The 10,300-nt window shown below is 38.0% G+C and overlaps 1 protein-coding gene and 1 non-coding gene across 3 annotated transcripts in view; both read left to right on the top strand.

Moving 5' to 3' along the window:
- Window positions 1-10,300, top strand: part of Wasf1 (WAS protein family member 1) — a 103,505-nt gene that overhangs the window by 27,975 nt on the left and 65,230 nt on the right. The window lies entirely within an intron of this gene.
- LOC111818408 lies at window positions 9,394-9,533 on the top strand. Its single transcript, XR_002822401.1, has one exon. It is a non-coding gene; the product is annotated as a U4 spliceosomal RNA (small nuclear RNA).

Below are 10,300 nucleotides of genomic sequence, written 5' to 3'. Positions count from 1 at the left end.
GCAGTCATCTAATAGAGGGACAGATGATATACCGGAGAGGATATTTAGCATCTACTGTTTAACTAGGATTTGAAAAGTGGCCTGGAACTTCATTACCATGTGACATAGTTTCTGGGGAAAAATGTGGTTTTGACAGTTGCAAATTATAAAAGTCTTTTTTTTTTTTTTTTTTTTTTTCTTTTGCGGTACTAGGGATTGAATTCAGGACCTTCTACTGAGTTATCACCCTGGCCCAAAAATCTCCTTTTTATATTTTTTAATTTAATTTTATTTTTTTTGGCTGGCTCAGCCTGTGCTGAGGGTGGGGCTGGCAAGATATGTGGTGCTGGAGATTGAACCGAGGTCCCCTGCACCTGCCTAAGCTTGCCTAAGCAGATGCTTTATACCACTATCTCGTTGGCCCATAGAAGTGTATTAATACAACTCAGGTTTTGTTTTATAGTTGTAGATATTTTTAGTCATTATATGTAATAATAAAGCCTCACACCAATTTTTCCATTGGATAACATTTATTTTTAAGTCAAGAAATGGATTGTAACATGTTGACAGAAAATAGCAAAGCTCAGGTCTACCTGAGCTTGTCCATAATTTTTTCCATTTTTATCCAAGGTTTTCTGTTTCTGTATTTCCAAAATGACATTTGAAAGACTATTGTATTCTTTTACACATTTTAAAATTGATCTTTAATATAAGTTTATATAATTGTTTATAGGCTGTAGAAAATAAGCATTTTACAGGACTAATGTCTGCAGTTGAAATAGTGTTCGCTGTTTGATTAAATGGTTTTTAGAGAACTCAAACTGTAATTGCTATACAGTGAACTGCAATTAGGTGAATTTTTCCTTATGGATTCACTCAGGAGACCATCATAAAATAATGAACCTTCAACAGTGTGCTAATCTTTTGCCTTTCTGATCTTGTGTCACTCTCCCTACTTCTTTACTGAACCCTAACTCTCTCTGTCATAACTAATTTACTTTCTGCCACTGGAGGTTAGCTTGCATTTTCAAAAGTTTTGTCTGACTGGAACATGTAGCATAAAGTCCATGTGCTTTTTTGTTTGCCCTTTTCGTTTAGCACAGTGATTTTTAGATTCATCTATGTTATAACATTAATCATGAGTTCATTTTATTGAACTTTTTCCTCTTATACAATTGGTATTCCAATGCATAACAATTTCTTACCCATTCTTTTGTTGATGGGCATTTGGGATTGTTTGCAGGTTTTGGATTTTATAAATATAGCTTGAATTTAGCATGTGTATGTGTCTTTTTTTTTTTTTTTGTATATGCTTTTATGTCTTCTGAGTAAATACCTAGAACTAGAATGGCTGGGTCATATACTGGACTCATGTGTCCAGTGTTACCAAAAATTTTAAATATTGTCTTAGTAACTTTCCTTATTGCTGAGACAACACACTCAACATTAAGGAAGGAAAGGTTTATTTAATTCACAATTTTTAGAGGTTTCAGTCCTTAATTGGATAGCTCCAAAGCAGGGTGGTGTGGCAGCGGCGTACTGCAGAGAACAATTCATGGTATCCACAAGGTAGAAAAATCTTCAGGGGGGCTTAATAGCATCTTTCTAGCCCTGGGATTACGATAGTGCCAAACCAGTCAGTGGGCTGATTTAGTATTTAGTAATAACAACCCTTAATCCCAATGTCGTATACTCTAGATCTAGCCACTTCTGAAGCAGCCCCACTTATGACCACATGAGGCTTTGAGGGGACATCAAGACCCAAATCATAACTTTCTACCCCTGACTTTTCAAAGACTCCTGTACATTCTTTTACACAAAAGGTATTTAGTCCATCTCTAAAGGTTGCCCAGGTGCTAATGGTTTCAGCATTGATGAAAAGTCCAAGTCCTAAGTCTCCTCTCAGATTTGAGGCAAACTCTTTAGCTATGATCCCTTGTATAGATGAAAAGAAAGTTAAGCACTTCCAACATGAACAGCAGCAGAAGATGATAATTACCACATCAAAAGATTCAAATAGGGGATACAAAAGAATGAGAACAAAGCAATTCCAAAATTCAGCATGGAATACATTAAGTTATAGTCCATGTCCAGCATCCAAGGCAATCTGTGTTAAGATGTGAACTCAAAAAGATTTGGGAGCTCCACCCCTACTGCATTTTTGGTAATGGGAGTTCCCATGGATTCTCTCTTGGGCTGACTCTGTTCCTTCCTTGCAGTATTCCTCAGACAATCTATATTCCTGGCTTCTCCAAACTTCTGGGGTCTCCACTGCACTTTTGCCTTCACACTTACAATGTCATACACTGCCCTCTCAGAGTCACACTGCCTGGCTTCCAAGACCTTCTTTTGAAATCAGGGTGGAAGCCTTCCTGATCCCAGAACTCTTGCACTCTGAATGTACCTAAAATGAGCACCGTGTGGATGATGCCAAGGTCTGCCAGCTAGAACAGTAGCCAGGCTTTCTTCTCCCTTACCTAGAGGGTCCAGTGCCTGTGAACCAAATCAGAGGAACAACTTCCCTAGGCCAGTACCATTCTGGAAGGTGGTGCTCTAGAGCTTTCTTCTCAAAGCAGTCTTTTTTTTTTTTTTTTGCCATTTTGTGGCTGCAAAAGCTGGAATCCTGCTGCCACTTGTGATGCCCTCAAGCCATCTTTTCTCCTGTTCCTTTTCAGCAATCAAGACCTTCTCTGCTTTATTTTGCAGTCAACAGCTTTATTGAAACTTTTTCTGGTCACAGTGTTTTAAGTCATTCTATTGGGCTCTTTGCTCTTGATTGTCAACATGTATCTGGCTAAAAGCCTCCAAGTAGCCATGCCACGGCCTCAACATTAGAAAGCCTTAAAAAAAGGAAAAAAGGGGCCAGGGAAATAGGTCAGTAGGCCCTGAGTTCAATAATCCCTGGAACCACAAAACAAACAAACAAAACCTAAAAAAAAAACCATTAGGCTGCCTTGAAAGTTCTTCTGCCAGATTAATCATTCTCCTGCCTTTAATCTCAGTATCAGGCAAAGTCTCTGGACACAAGAAAAATGTAGACAAACTTTCTACCAAGGTTTAGTACATATTGTCAGGAGTTCAACAGCCAATTCTATCTTTTTTTCTGCTGAAACATCCTGAACCTGGTCTTACAGCGTTTCTGTCACCCTTCTGGTCTTCTGTGCTTTGATGAGACTCTTCCATCAAGTACAACCTCAGATTCGAGTTCTCCCTTTTCAGTTGTCATCTCAGAATCTTTCCAAACTCTTCCCACAAGCCAGTTTCAAAGACTTCTGAACCACATGGTCTGGTATAGTCACAACAATGATCCCAATTCTGTGGTACTAAATTGTGCCTTAGATGCCTTCAAGGGTCTTGCTAAGTTGTAAATAGACTGAGCTGGGGTAGAATTTGCCATCCCCTTTCCTCAGCCTTCCAAAGGGCTGGGATTGTAGCATGTACCACTATGTCTGGTGTATAAGTCAGTGTTTATTAAAGAAACAGGTATAACACAAGATATATAAATACATAAGGAACTACAAGATTGGCTTATGATAATAGTCACCCACAGAGTCAGACATAGAAAAGTACAAAGGATCTATCTGCACACTGGAGACCGAAGAAAGAATCCAGTCTAAGGTTCAAAGCTCACTACAGTGTCTCATGCAAGTCTGTATCAGAAGGTCTGTGGGACTTCAGCGCAGTGGAAAGCTTAAGAGTCTATGCTAGAAGACTGAAAGATCTGTGCTAGAAGCTGAAGAGTTTGTATTAGAAACTAGGAAATGACTCCAAGGTAAAGGTGAAGACTGAAGCTCTTGATTGAAAGAAGAGAAGCAGATGTGTGCTTCATTTCTCCTTTATACTATTCAGGTAACAAGCCATCCTAGGGTATGAAATTGCTGAGCTAATTTAGTTGAGCTTCACTTATTCAAGTTGATACAGTCAACCATCACAGTCCAATCCTTGTCAACTTGACAACTACACCTATTTCTTTAAACCAGTCTCCAGATAGAAAAACAAGCTCATAATTATGCTTAACATGTTATAACTATCCTATGTACAGACAGAAATGCGTTAATTCCCTCCCCAGAATAGAAGGCAGGTTTTCTTTGGGTGACGCTTCCTCTTAACATTTCATAACGTAAACAGTGCAGGTTTAACAATCCTTAAGAACCAGTATTAAGTCTGTCAGCATTATATTATGTTAAAATCAGATTAGGAGAAAAATACTACAATTATACACCTCATGTCTATAGTGGATCATAGGGCTATAACTAGTATTTGTTTCTGCTCCCCATTCTTTATTCCCTTGTCCTTGAGCAACCACCTCAGCAGGTCTTGGTTTTTCTCCTGAAAGAGTGACCCATATCTTCATTCTTCTTCTTCTTCTTCTTCTTTTTTTTTAAAATCTTAATTATTTATTTTGTATGGAGTCTTGTTATGCAGCTCAGACTCCTAGTGATCTTCCTGTCTCAGCCTCCCCAGAGCTAGGATTACTGGCGTGTGCCACCACATCCAGTTCGGTGGCCAGCATAGTGTGTCAGGATTCCGGGGCCAGCACATTGCACTGGCATTCTGTGGCTGGCATAACATGTGGTACCAGGGATTGAACCTGGGTCCTTGCGCTTGCCAGGCAGGCACTTAGACCACTGAGCTATCTCCCCAGCCTCATACCTCCTTCATTCTTGAAGATTCTGGACCATTTGTCTTTCTGCCTGGATTAGGTCATTGTAGTTTTTTATTAACTTTAGTTAACAGGCACAGTGATACCAGGAGGCACCTTAAGGGATCTCTTGCACTCCAAGTATATTTTTGCTCTCCTCCATTGTGGAGCTATAGTCTAATTTATCCTATGTAATCTGGATCACTCACCCCTGACAACACTGTGACTTCCTCTGTAGCTTGTTTCCTCAAAGTCATAAGGAGGCCAAAATGACCAGAGAGGTATCTTAGCTTCAAGTTCAATGTGGTATCACTGTTATGCTTTCTGGTACAAGTCTTGCCCCCTCTGGAACTAAGACTTCTAATCCAGCAGAATTTAGGGTCTCAGGAACAAGAATTCAGTTATTTTCTAATTTTTCCTTTCGTGATTTAAGTAGTTACTTCTATCCTTTAAAGTTAATATATAAATTCTGTTTCTGTGAGTTTTAGCAACCTGAGGAATGTTCATGTGGAGAAATACTAGAGGTGAGAAAGCCTATTGTAAAAAGTCACAGTGATGGTGATATTCATATTTTCAAGGAGTAAACTGTTATTCTTAGATACTCTGGACACGTAGACACTAGGTTTTGTTTGTTGGATAATTATTTATGAAAAGTGATAGTACCTGATGCTTATTTTGAGGCAGTAAGTTTTATTGTCATGATTTGAGTTTGACCCTGGAGAGATCTACCTTTTTATTCTCCGTGATGAATTTAGGTTTTTTTTTTTTTTTTTTTTTTTTTTTCTCCTCACTATTTTTGCTTGGAGAATAAACCCTGTATAGTGTCATTAGTTGTTTAGGAAATGAAAGGGTTTTTAACTCATAAAACTAAATAGTAAAGATATAATAAACAAATGTCCATTTATAAATTTAAGAACATTACTAGGTCCTATCAGAAGGCAAGAATGTTACGTTTTCTATCAGACTTTCTAGAAATGTTCTTAAGACACTTTATTGCTATGACATGTCACTACAGATGAAATAAGTACAACAATACTAAATCTTTTCATGTTGTAAGGAAAGAAATGCTCAAGTTTCCTTAGGCAGTGCAAGTTTACTTTAAAATGAACACAGGGAAGTAATGAGGCTAAGCAAAGAGCCCCTGGTTTCCTAGTGTTTACAGATATAAGATGTATATTAGATTGTTCATGAAGCACTAGTAGCTTTGGTGGCCCCATTTTTAAAATTGTTTTTATTGAATTCATTTTACCTAATAATTTATTTTTTTGCAGTATTGGGGATTAAGTTCAGGTCCTCACATATGCTAGGTGTGTTGTCTACCACTGAGCTACACTCCAGCCCCTTTATTATGTTTTATAGTTTTGAGCTAGGATCTCACTAGATGGCCCACACTTACTTCAAACTTGGAATTCTTCTGCGTAGCCTTCCTAGTAACTCAGATTATCAGAGTGCATCACTGCATCTAGTCCTCATAAAAGGTCTTTAGTAAAATGTGAGTCTTCTATGGAGTTGTCTATTGAAACAGAATTTTTTACTGTGTCACCCTATGAGTTTTTGGCTTTTCCTGTATTGTCATACATGATTTATTTTAGGTCAAGCACCAATGAACTGGTTGTGATCACACTAGTCAATTTAATTTCATTGACATATAACACATTAGTTTTATCCTATGTACAAATAATTTCATTTCTTTAAATGAAGGTTGAGGACTTAGATATATTATCTCTCATAGGATAAAAACACTCTAAACTTAATAGATTAAACACCATTTTGATTATGATTCTCTGGTTGGCATTTTGGGCTAAAATAAACTCAATTGTTCATCTGCTAATCTCATCAAGGTTTTACATGGTCACTGTTTCCTGTTGTCTTGACTTGAGTCTATATATTTTATGAGGATCTTGTTTATATCCAATGGCTGGTTTTGGCTATTAGCTAGGTCATCTATCTCTCACAGAATAGATTGTGTAGAAGAGTTTGAGGAGGCAGTTGGAGGTGTTTCAAGGTCCTTTGAGGCCTAAACTAGTTAGTTGAACCTACTTCCACAACATGATATGGTCAAAGCAATTCATAAGATCAGTTCATATCTAGGACTTGAGAAATAATGTATTAAAGAGTTTCAAAGAATTTGTGATCATTTAAAATTCATGGTAGATCCTAGGGAACTTGGAGATTCATACATTGGACAATTCCTATGAAAAATTGCAATGGTCCATTTTTTGGTTACTGTAACAACATCCCTGGGGCTGGATAACTTATAAAGAAAAGAGGATTATTTTGACTCATGGTTCTGGCCCAATATCAAGAGCTTTTATATGGTAACAGACTTATCTTGGCAAAGTTTCAAGAAGGCACAGGGTATTTATCATGTGGCAAGAGACAACATATGTGTCACATTCTTCTTGTAAAGTCACCAATATGCAATTTTGAGGCCTCATCATGATGACCTTTTGTAATCCTCATTATCTCCCCTAGGTCCCACTTCTAAACATACTGTGGAATTAAGTTTCCACCCTCTTAAAACCTCACATGGACCTTTGGGGTCATAGTCAGGCCATTTGTATAGCACGTATATAGTGCTGCAAAGATAATTGCAAATTTCTGCACAAAGTTTGCTTGGGTTACTTGATAGAACAATAAAGGAGGCCATATGTGTGGGGACATGTGAATGATAATAAATGGCTTGGGTCTGATGCATTTTACTTGTCCTTAAACAGCATGCAGTAATCTAGAGAAATGTCAATTGCAAAGAATGACAAGGGAAAAGTTTCATAGCTTTCTCTTTTTTAGGCGACAGATTGAATGCAAGTAGATTCTGAGAACAATTCTTCCACAATTCTGATAATGTGTTTTTCTGTCCTCCTTTATCCTTTGGTCAAAAAATGAAAATTGGGAATATTGATAAGGTTAAATGACTGAAGTTGCTATATTTTATTTCCAGAATTACTTCAGTTTTGCTGAGGTTGATTGATTGATTGATTTTGTATTTTAGGGAAGGCTCTACAGAGTCTCACTACCAGATCAGGGTCTCACTACCAGATCTGCCTGTTTACAGCCTCCCAAGAGCTGGGATTACAGGTGTGCGCCACCATGCCCAGTCTCAATTGCCATCTCAGCGCGCCCTGGGAGCACACTGGCAGGGCAGGCCCGGGAATCGAACCCCTGGCCCCTGTACCTATTTGCAGGCACTTTAATCCACTGAGCTGTTTGACTAGCCCTTAGTTTTGCTGTTTTAAAAACTTAATAGTCTGTCTTCAGATTCAACAAAGCACTTTTTTACCATCATAAACATAATGGAGTCTGTGTTCATGCAAAATGATAATTCATATAGGAAAAGGGGCAGAAATCCAGACTTGGTTTAAATACTGTCCTTTAAGGTGAAAGAATTCCAATTATATTAAAATAGGATAGCCCTTTATCTGTGGATCACCCTACTTAAAAAAGAAATACCTTTAAAATCTTTTCGCACAAAAGATAAACATTTTTGGGGCCGGGGAGATGGCTCAGTAGAATAAGCACTTCCCTGGCAAGCGTGAGGGCCTGAGTTCAATTCCTGGTTCTGCCAAAAAAAAAAAAAAAAAGTAAACATTTTTGAGTTTTTATGCCAGTTTGTGTGTCAGGTTTTATTATGCCAGTCATTTTACCTCATTTAATCCTCACAAATGGCAAGGCAAAGTAGGCTAAGCTCCAGAGATACAGAGTTTAAGGCCCTTAGCACAGTTTGAGACTGGCAGAGCCAGGATGCTACCTGTGTTGAGACACTACTGCTAACAACTATAGGGAACTGCCTTTTAAATGTAATAGACTATATGTTTTTCTAAAGGACAAAATTGTTTATCCACGGTTAAAATAAAAAAATGGTAATACTAGTTTATTACTTTGATAGTACATGTGACACCAAAACTTAAAGGATTTTCTTCCTGTTTGTCTCTTTGAGACAAAGTCTCGCCACACAGTTTAGACTGACTTTGAGCTCATTTTGTAGCCCAAGCTGGCCTCGAACTTGCAGTGATCCTGAGGATCGAGCTCAGGACCTTGTGCTTGCAAGGCAGGTGCTTTTGCTGCTGAACTATCTCCCTGGTCCCAGAATTTTCATTTCATTTTGTCTTTCTAATGCTTCCCGTTAGTTTTTGAGGCTTGCTTTCCATAAAATGAGAACATTAGCTGTTTTCATTCTAAGCTGGACATTCTCCACAAAGGCTATACATTTTTGGTGTTTAAATTGGAATACCCTTGATATTTTAAAATCACTGTAGTCTTAAATTTGTAAATTTAAGGGTAAAACAGATTTAGAAATATTTTGGTCAGGAGCCAGCCAGATAGCTCAGCAGATTAAAGCACCTGCTTAGACAGCCACAGGGACTGGGGTTCGATCCCCAGGGTGCCATCCTGGCCCTGTCCCAGGGGTGCACTGAGACAGTGATTGAGACTGGGCGTGTTGGCACGCATCTGTAATCCCAGTGCTTAGGAGGCTGAAAAACAGGAGGATCACTACGAGTGTGGTCTGTAGTGAGACCCTGTACTCAATATAGTAGTGTGTGTGTGTGTGTGTGTGTATGCATATATTATATATATATATACATGTATGAAATATTTTGGTCAAAATGAGAACTCAGATTAGGAGAATAATTGTAGGACATTTGTCTTATTAATAAACCCTCTACGTAGTCCTCTTTTTTCTTTTCTTGATCTATTTTTTCATCAAATTTCATATACTTTATCTCCCTGTTCCTTCCCTAAGATAAATCACCTGTTCCATTTAGATATGGTTTAGCTTTGTGTATGGGCGGCATCTTAGCCAATGAGGTTTATGTGAGGCATGATTATTGCTAACTGAAAACTTTTCCCATTTAGATGTGGGTCATTATTGATTTTTCTCATCGATATTTCACTTTTCTCAATTATGCCCATGACAACCTCTGTCCCGCCTCCCTTCCTCCCCACCTGTCTTGTTTTCTCCTTCCCTCTCCCTATATCCCTCCCTTTCTTCAGCCCCAAACTTTTCAAATTTATTTTTGCATCCCTATCTCTTCTCCATTAGTAAAAAGCTTGGCCTATTTGACTTTTATTGGACCTTGCTTTCTTTATTTCTAAAACTAAATCTAGAACACAGCCCTCAGCCTTTTCCAAATGTTCTAATTACCTGAGTACTTTGTTAAAAATCAAATTCTGATTAGGCAGCTCAGAGATGGGACCAAAAGTCTGCATTGCTTATAAGTTACAGGTAAAAGCTGGTGCTGTGATATGGGTCACACTTCTTTTTATTAAGTTTACTGGTATGGCTTAAATGTACATAATGATCACATTCATCATAGGAAATTGGTACCTACACATGCTGTGTCTGTGTTCCTTTTTTTTTCCATCCTCTCACCTCCCTTCAGGCCCTCCCCTTCTCATTTACAAAGCTTTGTTTCCATTTTCTCCTTTTATCATTTTTCTTTCCCTTTCTACCTTTACCCCTCACCTTTTTATAGTTCTCTTGAATAATTTCTTCATATTTTATGCGTTAATGCTGTTAATTAATAGTCTTGCAAGTAGTTCTCCCAGTCTACAGCTGTGTTCTCATTTCTGCGTCTACACAGAGCTTAAGGTTCTTAAATTGTAATGGAATTCAACTTACCAGTTTTTCATAAGAGTATATCTTTTTTTCTTTTCGAAGTTTTATTGATAAACATATAG

Source organism: Octodon degus, unplaced genomic scaffold (genome assembly GCF_000260255.1).
Source record: "Octodon degus isolate 3935 unplaced genomic scaffold, OctDeg1.0 scaffold00090, whole genome shotgun sequence".
NCBI classification, from domain to species: Eukaryota; Metazoa; Chordata; class Mammalia; order Rodentia; family Octodontidae; genus Octodon; species Octodon degus.
The sequence above is the reverse complement of the archived record's forward strand: the minus strand, read 5'-3'. Positions and strand labels throughout refer to the sequence as shown.